The following is a 9,159-nucleotide window of genomic DNA, read 5'->3' as shown; positions in this document are numbered from 1 at the left end:
TTCATTTTGTTTTAAGCATCATCCGCATACATTTTGACTACACACAGACAACACATTTCAATCGCAAAGCTCCAAAAAAAAAAAAACCTTGACTCCATACATCTCAGTTTATTCCCCTGTCCATCTCAACTGTGTTTTTAAATGATTTCAGACCCAGATCTGAATATGTATAAAGTCTTTTTCCGTCAAAGTGTCACTGGAGCTTTGAGGCTGGGGTGCGCAGGGGAGGAAAACAGTCTCACCCCACCCTTCACCACCGTCAGCCACTCACTCACTCTCTGACTAAAACATCCTTGAGAGGTCTCTCCACCTGCGTTTTCATTTTCCTCTTCATCGTTTCTTTTTTTTGGCTGACAAGTGCTCTCAGGCAGTAGTTGGCAAGTCTAGAACCACCGGATCCATCTACCTCACCAGTGTGAGTTCTACCATTGCCAAACACCACCAGAAAGCTGTTAGGCCTCTTCAGACATGGAGTCCGGGGATGTACATTCAGATTCATATCAGGAACCTTTGATAAAGGATAGATTTTGAACTTGGGTCATATCAATTTATCCCTTCATTAAATTGTTTGGTCTGTTGTGTTTATAACGTCTTAATGGGTCATGATTTGAGACCGAAATTCATCAAGGTTTTACACTACAAGAGCCAGCACGTATACCAGATTTAAGTCCACTTTGAGTGCATGTTCAGGCAATAAATGAAGACCCATTTACATGAAAGAAACAGGAGGGAGAAAAGGATGATTTTTTTTTAAACATTAAACATATGAATACAGATTCAGGGATTATGCAAAAGCGATGGAAGTCTATCTCGTCCTATATTGGCACTACACATGATTGCTCAAAGTATATATACAGAAGCAAAAATGTGCTAGTGCCAAAATGGGCAAAGAAGAGGAGCGGCTGTTGTTATAGAAGCACATCAGAGAAAGAGAGGGCTTGTTGAAGTACCCAGCAAGACTCATGCACCCGCAACAGAGGGATTACATCACACTCACCCCGCCCACAAGCACAGCACAGGAGAGCCAGAGACAGTTTAAGCCGCCATTGGATGGGCATCATCAAGTGGTTCTTTCTCTGCTCTGTTTATGGCCCTATGGTAATTCACTGATAGTAAGCTCTCACAGTGAATTCTACCAGTGCCATACACAGAACAGGAGTCATAATCACCCCAAGAACCCCGGCAAGCCTGTGAGGAAACAAAACTATGCAAACTAGACCCCCGACCCTTCGCGAGGAGAGCAGAAACAAAAAGCCTGCAGAGAGAGAGTGAAATAAAAAATAAAAAATAAAAAAAAAAGCACACACAGAGATGAGAGGACACAGGATGAGAAGCACAGAGAGTGTTAAAAATGTCCGCCGTGTGGCAGTGACGCAGCTCAACTCGAGAAACACTGCAGTGCCACTGCGGTGGATTGATCCACGCATTAAGTAACAGGTCAAAGGATACCGTGTCTAGGTGTTGGTATCTAAATATAAGTCCAGTCAATCCTAGGAGAGAGTAAACATCCTAACCTAGCTGTGCACTGCTAATCGCCTGCACTGCCATCTTTAGATTTCGAGGAAAGGACCAAGGACCAAAGGCAACACAATAACACGAAATAAGTCAGTTACACAACTCTACATCCACATACATGGACTCAAATGGGATTGCAGCTTTCAAACACTGAATGCAACCAATTCATATGTAGACTCTACTCGCGTTATAGTTTAAAGTTTTTTTTACCTGTGCAGATTAGATATAAAAATAAAGCCAGAATATGGCTTCCTTCAGAGTCCTTTATGGACCTTGTAATAAATAAATGTTTCAAAATGGCTTTCCAATAAGCATGCACGGCCCTTACACAAAAAAGATTTTAAACCTGCTTCTTTCTTTCTCAAATCAGCTCATCTAAAAAAAATAAAAAAAGGCTGTCTGAAAATGAAGTACACGCAAATAATCCATCTCCTGACCTTGGATGTGTTCTCAAAAGCATCTTCCCACTGCAGATAATCCTGAGTCGCAGAGGCAACCCGTCCTCAGACGCCCCACCCTACTTCAGCCATTAGCTCCCTCACCCCGGGCTCTGCAGTGCATGGAGGTCCCATTGATTCCAGCGATCAAACCATGTACTAAGTGATTCCTCAGACGCCCAAATGGCTCCCTGAGCAGGACTCCCATTGCCATTTCCTGGAGAAATCAATATCACTAAAAAGCCAAGTCGAAAAAGAACCTGTCTTTTTTAAATGTTTGATAATGCCTAGTTTTTCCATCCCTTCATTAGTTAGGAAAGGAGATTTTTGTTGGGTTTTTTTTGTTTTTTAATGAACACCAACAGTAACGTGGATGAAACATTGATCATTTAAGAGCAAATGCACAGGAACACTTTTTGATTTTTAGTCATTTGCGAGATTATGTTCATTCTAATTTGTTGAGTGTTTGTTCATGTAGATCTAACATCTTTTTTTTTTATCCTTCTGTAAATATACTACTTGTTTGAATATCTATCTCTTCAATACACAGCATACATTCATCATGCTTTGATGTGTCCGCAAGGCCAGCTGTCAAAATACAAAGCCCATTTGCATTAGCCTAAATAAACTACAACCAGCCTTTTTTTTTTTAAATTAAAGTTATTTCAATTCTAATATAAATCATTTAACATTTATATTTTTAGAGGTTTGCACAAATTCTATAAGTATGTGTGTTGTTTTTTTCTAGTTTCCTTCTACTTCATTCCGTGATGAAAAATGTCATAATGTGTTTTGTGCACATTATCTAGTAGAAACTGAATTAAATTCAGGATGTTGCTGTAAGATTAAAGATGAGAAAAAATAATAGATTACACAAAGGTAGACTGGGCTGACAAATGCATGTAGTGCTGGTAAGAAAGAGCTTATCTTAGCAGCATGTGAATATATAACACTCTTAATACTATTTTATTCTACAGACTGCAGTTGTCTCTGGCATCGTTAATTCAGAGCAGCTTCAGAAAGCCCCTCCACTTAATCGCATTTGTCTGAATAGAGAGTCTACAAGTCCTCAACTTCACGGTTATTTCAGGAGGATTTATCACTCCACTAAGTCCCGCAGCACGATGTAGGGGCCTACATTCTCCATCAGTCATGCAACCTCAAATGTCCCGTTTTTAAAAGCAACAGGCCTGTGGATCAAATGTTATACAAATCACTCATAGTCGAATTCTGATGACAAAAAGAATTCAAACATTTTTTTTTTTTTAGTCACTTTCATTTTAAATTGGTCAACAGTCTTATTTTAAGAATCTCACATTTTATGGCACGTAATGCAAATTCACCAACTCTTTTGGCTTTTGTTTTTCGCCATATAATAATAATTGTTATTACTATATATTCTGCCTTCCATCCTGAATAGGCCTACTCTCGACTTTAAGTTCAGTTTTTAAAACAAACTTCGTATGAGCCTATTCCTTCAGATTAGGTTGTTAAAGCCGTGATACTTGGACTGTATTCACTTTGGTTTGTAGCCTCCTGCCTCTGAAAAGAAAACAAAAAAACAAAAAACAGGTGCAACATGGTTGAGACATCGCGTACCAGCAGCCTCCAGCACCAAAGGTGAATAACACATATTTAAATAACTCTTTACATCAAAGGTTTTTTTAACCAGTAATTAATCCGGTAAATTGAAATGTATCGAGTACTCAGTGGCCAGAAAGTCCCACGCTGCATTACATTTGACTTTGGCTTAGTATGTCGCAGTTACATTTCTTTTCTGTTTTTAAATCCGCTGAATAAACAAACAGACCTCAGAGACATTTTAAACGATGACATTTGCTTTTTCTTATTTTTTTGGGGGGGGGTAACAAGGCCATCTTTTCAGATATTTTACCATGAAGCTTCCCCTGTTCACGCTCCCTCGCTGGATTGATTATAAGATAGGGGAAAAAGCCTTTAAATAAAAAGTCTAATTGCCACAAAGCCGTATAAAAAAAAAATATATATATATATATAGTCCGTACCTTCCTCTGGGTCCATCGCTGTGCGCCATACCTGGAGCTAGAAACTGCACAGGAGTCAACCCCATCAGAAGTTTTCGTCCTTTATCTACTCTAATCTTTGAAGAGTTCCTCTATTAAAGTAGTGTTGAGGCAACAGAAGCCCCGGGTCTGTGTTGCCCGCAGCAGGACTGCAGAATTACAATGAAACAAAAGAAATCCAAGCGGCGTTCTGGACTTCCTGAGTATCAAATGTCAAATTCAGCCCTGCGCTCCTTTCCTCTCCTCTTCCCTCTCTCCCACAGAATCCCCTCCTTCCTTTTCCTCTCCCTCGCTCTCTCTTTCTCTCCATACTCCCCCAGCGACCTCCCTTTTACCTGCGCGTGCAAACTGCACACTGAGTGCACACCTTTTTAAAGGCGCAGGCACACAAATGAGCGATAACAGGTCACCACCTTGCAGGGAATGAAACAGCTCCTTAAAAACGCGTGAACTTCAACAGCTGCTGTTTTTAACTGTTAAATATATGCAGTATTTCTTCATTTTAAATGTTAAGAATTATGTGTAAGTGTAAAACTATACCTGCTTATTTAAACTGCATGGCCTTGCATTGTAGGACCAACCGGTGTGCTTACCTGTGTTCTTAAAAGTGGGCGTTTTTGTATTGCGGCGCCGAAACAGCTTCCATCAGTTTTTCCTCATTCTGGCTGCGAGTTCAGGGATTTGCCCGATACAAAAGAAACATCTTCAGACACCACAAACCGCACCAAAGCAATAATCCAAACTGACCGTGTGTCTCTCATGCTGCCTTCACGGCCTCGGGTACCGCGGTCTTCGTAGGCTTTGACGGTGACTCTCTTTGTGGGCGCGGAGATTTTAAACGCGGTTCTTCTTTAACCCGGGGATTGATGCAGACTGAGCAGATGAGGATTGGTTTTGTCTCTCCGGATTAAACGATTTCCTGACCAATAATTTGGACCAAGCCCCTAGCCCTAAATTTAATCCAGATAACGTTTTATAGACTAAACTAATTCTATTTTCATAGTTACAGTTTTGATCTTAATTTGTTTCGATGAAAATAGAAGTAAAATGTGAATTCAAAAGACACGGCCCCTTGAACAGGCATAAGGCATCACCTTTAAAGGATTTACTGAAATAGATATTTTTTTAGAAAAAGCTTTGATTTATACTTTCATACACCCATAGCGCAGAAAAAACATTATTTTATGGTTGAGTTGATTTTTTGTCATTTATTTTTTATTTTTTTAATGTAAGATCAGATGTTCCACTAATAGGCCTACTGCATTTTGCAAACCAGAACATCCCGCTTCAATTGAGGCTATTATTTATGTAGGCCTGTAGCCTACATCCCAATGTCTGCACAGACATGTAATGAATGTGAGGTTTATTATCTCTAATCCTAATGTTATTTCACAGGCAGCAGAGTAGAGGCCTGCAGGCCTGTGGTTTATGAACAGGTCAACAGTTTACCAGCTGTCCAGCACACTTTGACCATATTGAAGATAAAAAGAGTGTGAGACAGAATTCGTTGGAAAAGGTAGCCTGAGAGACACACATGTATACGCATTAGTCTATTTGTTGTACAATTCTGCAAGATAACATATAGCTCATTGGTGTTCACCACTTCCTGTCTTGCGCTGCATTTTCAGATATTAAACCTACAGGCACAGGCCTATTTCAGAAACTATTAGGCGCATCCTCCCAGCCCCCCAACCTGGGATTAGTTTTAGTCAGCTGATGCTGTTGAGGCTGCAGTTCTTGGGTCGAGATGCCGCAGGATCAAATGACCACGTCCAGATGGCTAATGATTATCAAATACAATATATAAGCCTACACTAGTGGTTACTCCGTTCACATTGCATAACATTTCCGATGAAAGAAAAGCAGGAAAAATATCTTTGCTGCAGAAACTAGGCCTACTTCCGAAACATCAGAATATTTGGTAAAAACAGAAAAGCCATTCAGGCTCTTTGCGCTTTAATATGTCACCAAACCCTCCACTAGAAAAAAAAAAACACATACAACCTGATGGAGGCCTGTTGTCCAGTCAGGCAGCAACAGCTTCCCCGGGCCTTCAGGGGCCTTCGTCCTGCTCCTCACCTCCCTCCTTTACGCAGAGCTGAACAGCACCTCATGGGTCCCCTGCTGAGCCCCAGGTATGCCCCTTCTTCACTGTAGGTGCCTAATATATGGGACCTGAGTTCCACCCCTGTTCCTCTCAGGTGGCCAGTGAGCCCATTTACCTGCTGCTGATAATTGGGGAGATAACAAGGTGGATAAAACTCGTGTAATATTTAGAGGTGATGCGGCTGGGTTCTGTTACAGCCCTTTCAGGTTGAGTAGCGACAGTGAAATCAATCCGCGGCGACTCGTCGAGGAGCCTGAAGGCTTCCTAAGCAGCCTGACGTGGTCTCCACCTGGAACAGCTGAAACGTGAGCCGTAGATCATCTGTAGCGTGTATAGAGAAACGAGTATCCGTCTATGAATATTTAAAACACTCATTTGGTTCTGTGCTGCTTTCGTGCCGGAGTTCGATGGAGCAAGGTGCCAGCGGAGGGATCAGGTGGACGCGTGGTGCGTTTGGGTCCCTGCCACACGTCCGTCTCCCGTCAAGAGATCCAGGCCATACGATACAGGACACTGAATGAAATAATAATGTGGCAAGATTTAGTCTGCTGCTACTAAAGAAAAAGTAAATGACAACAATAGGGATCATTTTTCCAGGATGCAATAAAGTGTTCAATTTTTTTTTTGACGGCAGATATTTAATTTTACTGTAACTCCACCTCAAAATATTGAATATATTAGAAAACACAATTATTAATGTTGCACATATAGGGAGAAATAAGGAACCGACAATCGTTTTATATAAAGCTCGTGAGATTTATTGGGATTATATAGATCTAAATATTTAAGTTGATCTAAATAGGCCTGTCGAGCAAACAAATAAACACAATTAGAATAGCCTACATTGTAAATCATATTAAATGAACAGTTAAAAGGGATAAGAGTGATAATTTTTTATTTCGTTTGGGATGACAAATGTTCATTTATGACTCCCATTTCAGCCTTTAACATTTAGCTCCAAGAGAGGATTACTGAACAGGGGATTATTCAGTACCCCTCTGCACATGCTGCATCATTGTCAGCAAAATTAAAGGGACAAAAAACGACAGAAAATGACTCAAAATATGGTCTTCTAATAACTCACTGGTTATCTTTTGTACAGATGATAAAAAAAAAAAGCAAAAATAATTAAAAGCATTTTATTTTTTACTTGAATGGTTCGACACTCTCTGCTCTCATTCTGCACCAACTGGTGTAGCAAAGCAGTTGATTTGTGGGTGATGGGTGGTGTAGTGGTGGTGGGTGGATCATGTTTGCCAGTGGGTCATCTATTAGTAAAAGATGCAGGGATCATTGCAGTGCTTGCTGCTGCTGCATCACCTCACCCACCCCCCTACTGTTCCATTGTAACAGAGCTTGTAACCAGAGAGGGCCCATTGCCTGCCAGCCAGCCTCAGCTGGAAACCCAACACACACACACAGATACATGTTGTAGATGGTTCAGGCAGATTGGTTGACAAGCTGTCAGATCACCAGCATCCAAAGGAATACAAAGAAGGAAAAAGGAGAAGGGAATTTAAATATATTTTTAATATATTTTTAGCATCTTTGCTGTAACCCTCAGAATGCTTTCCCAAAAAGCACCGGCTCTCTGAAGGCCACAAGGCATTATAGGATACGTCCATAGGTGCACTGACTATTTTCTTAACTTAATTTAGCACACAATTGGCTGAAGGATGTCAGCATGCAGCAAATTAACTTCTAAAAGCTTTACTGTGGAAAGAAAAATTGCAGTCAAGAGTGATTGATCAAAGCTGCAGCAGACAGCAGTGAGTCTAATGTGGAGCCTCAGGGCATCATAATGCCTTAAAAGGCTAAAGCGGTACAGGTCACCTGACCCACCCCTGCTCAGCAAGGACCAATCAGACGGCAGCCATTACATCATGGAGGCCCATAGTTTGTCTTGACCAACGCACTGCGGATAAAACAGAAGCTCTAAATATTTCATTGAGACTCTCGGGTTGCTGGACTGGTGGAGGTCAGGACTGTGGCGAGACAGATAGCTGCATCCTCTCCTTCCTCCCTGCAGCTCATCATCATCATCATCATCATCCTCCTTCTCTGTTGGTGCAGGAGAAGGAGAAGTGGCGGAAAAAGAGGGGTTGGGTTTTACAGCAAAAAAAAAAATAAATGTAGGAAACAAGGTTCCAATATTCGGACTTGAAGTGTGTGACAGTTCCATCAAGCCCCCAGCTACTGCTTTCACTTATTTCCAACAATCTGCTCTGACTAGTGTCTCCTTAGATTTATTCACAGAACAGGATACTACCAGAAGGGTAAATGTGTTCCTTTCATTATCCTGATTCTGAAAGCTGGACTGGAGTATTGGCTGATATCGAGACCTCCTCTGATACCAAGTCCAATAAAAAAATAAAAAATAAAATGTACACACACACTGATTTGAACATGAAATGCTTTCTTTTGTGTTCTTAGCTGTTCAAATACTCTCAGATTGCATTGTAAAAAATAAAATCTTCAAATGTGCGTTGGAAAAAAAAATGTTTATTTACATTATCCTCACTTTGACTAACGGTACATTATCTGTTCGATAATGTTTGAGGAGATCCTTCCCCAATTTTGAAAAGAAAGATCATCAGACTTAGAGTTAGTATTGTTATCTGGTAAAACAGGTTGCTTAATAAAATGTATTTCCCTCGATGATGTCATCCAACCCCATTTGGAACAGAGACTTGAGTGCCCCTTTACTTTAGGATCATATCATTCTGCAGCATCATTTTCTTGTTTTGCTTGCTCTTTAGTGGGATGTCAGACTTGTGTTTATCACCTGACTGACATTCCTGGCTGTGCTGAAGATGAAGACACGCTGGAAGCTTGTGGCCCCGCACAGGATGTTCAATATAGAATTGGTGAGTATCGAGAGTACCATGTAGTATACTGTAAACCAGTAGTAAAACAGCACAGTGCTCATTCATACAAATTATGAGAACACAAGTAAACTGGAGAGTATTGTCATGCCTCAGGTTGCTACAAAAATAAAGACAGGCGGACAGGAAGCAGTAGCAGATTGCTGCGTGACAGAATACATTTTTCAGAAGAG

The sequence above is a fragment of the Labrus bergylta genome, chromosome 23 (genome assembly GCF_963930695.1).
Source record: "Labrus bergylta chromosome 23, fLabBer1.1, whole genome shotgun sequence".
Classification (NCBI taxonomy): domain Eukaryota; kingdom Metazoa; phylum Chordata; class Actinopteri; order Labriformes; family Labridae; genus Labrus; species Labrus bergylta.
This window is presented reverse-complemented; position numbering follows the sequence as displayed.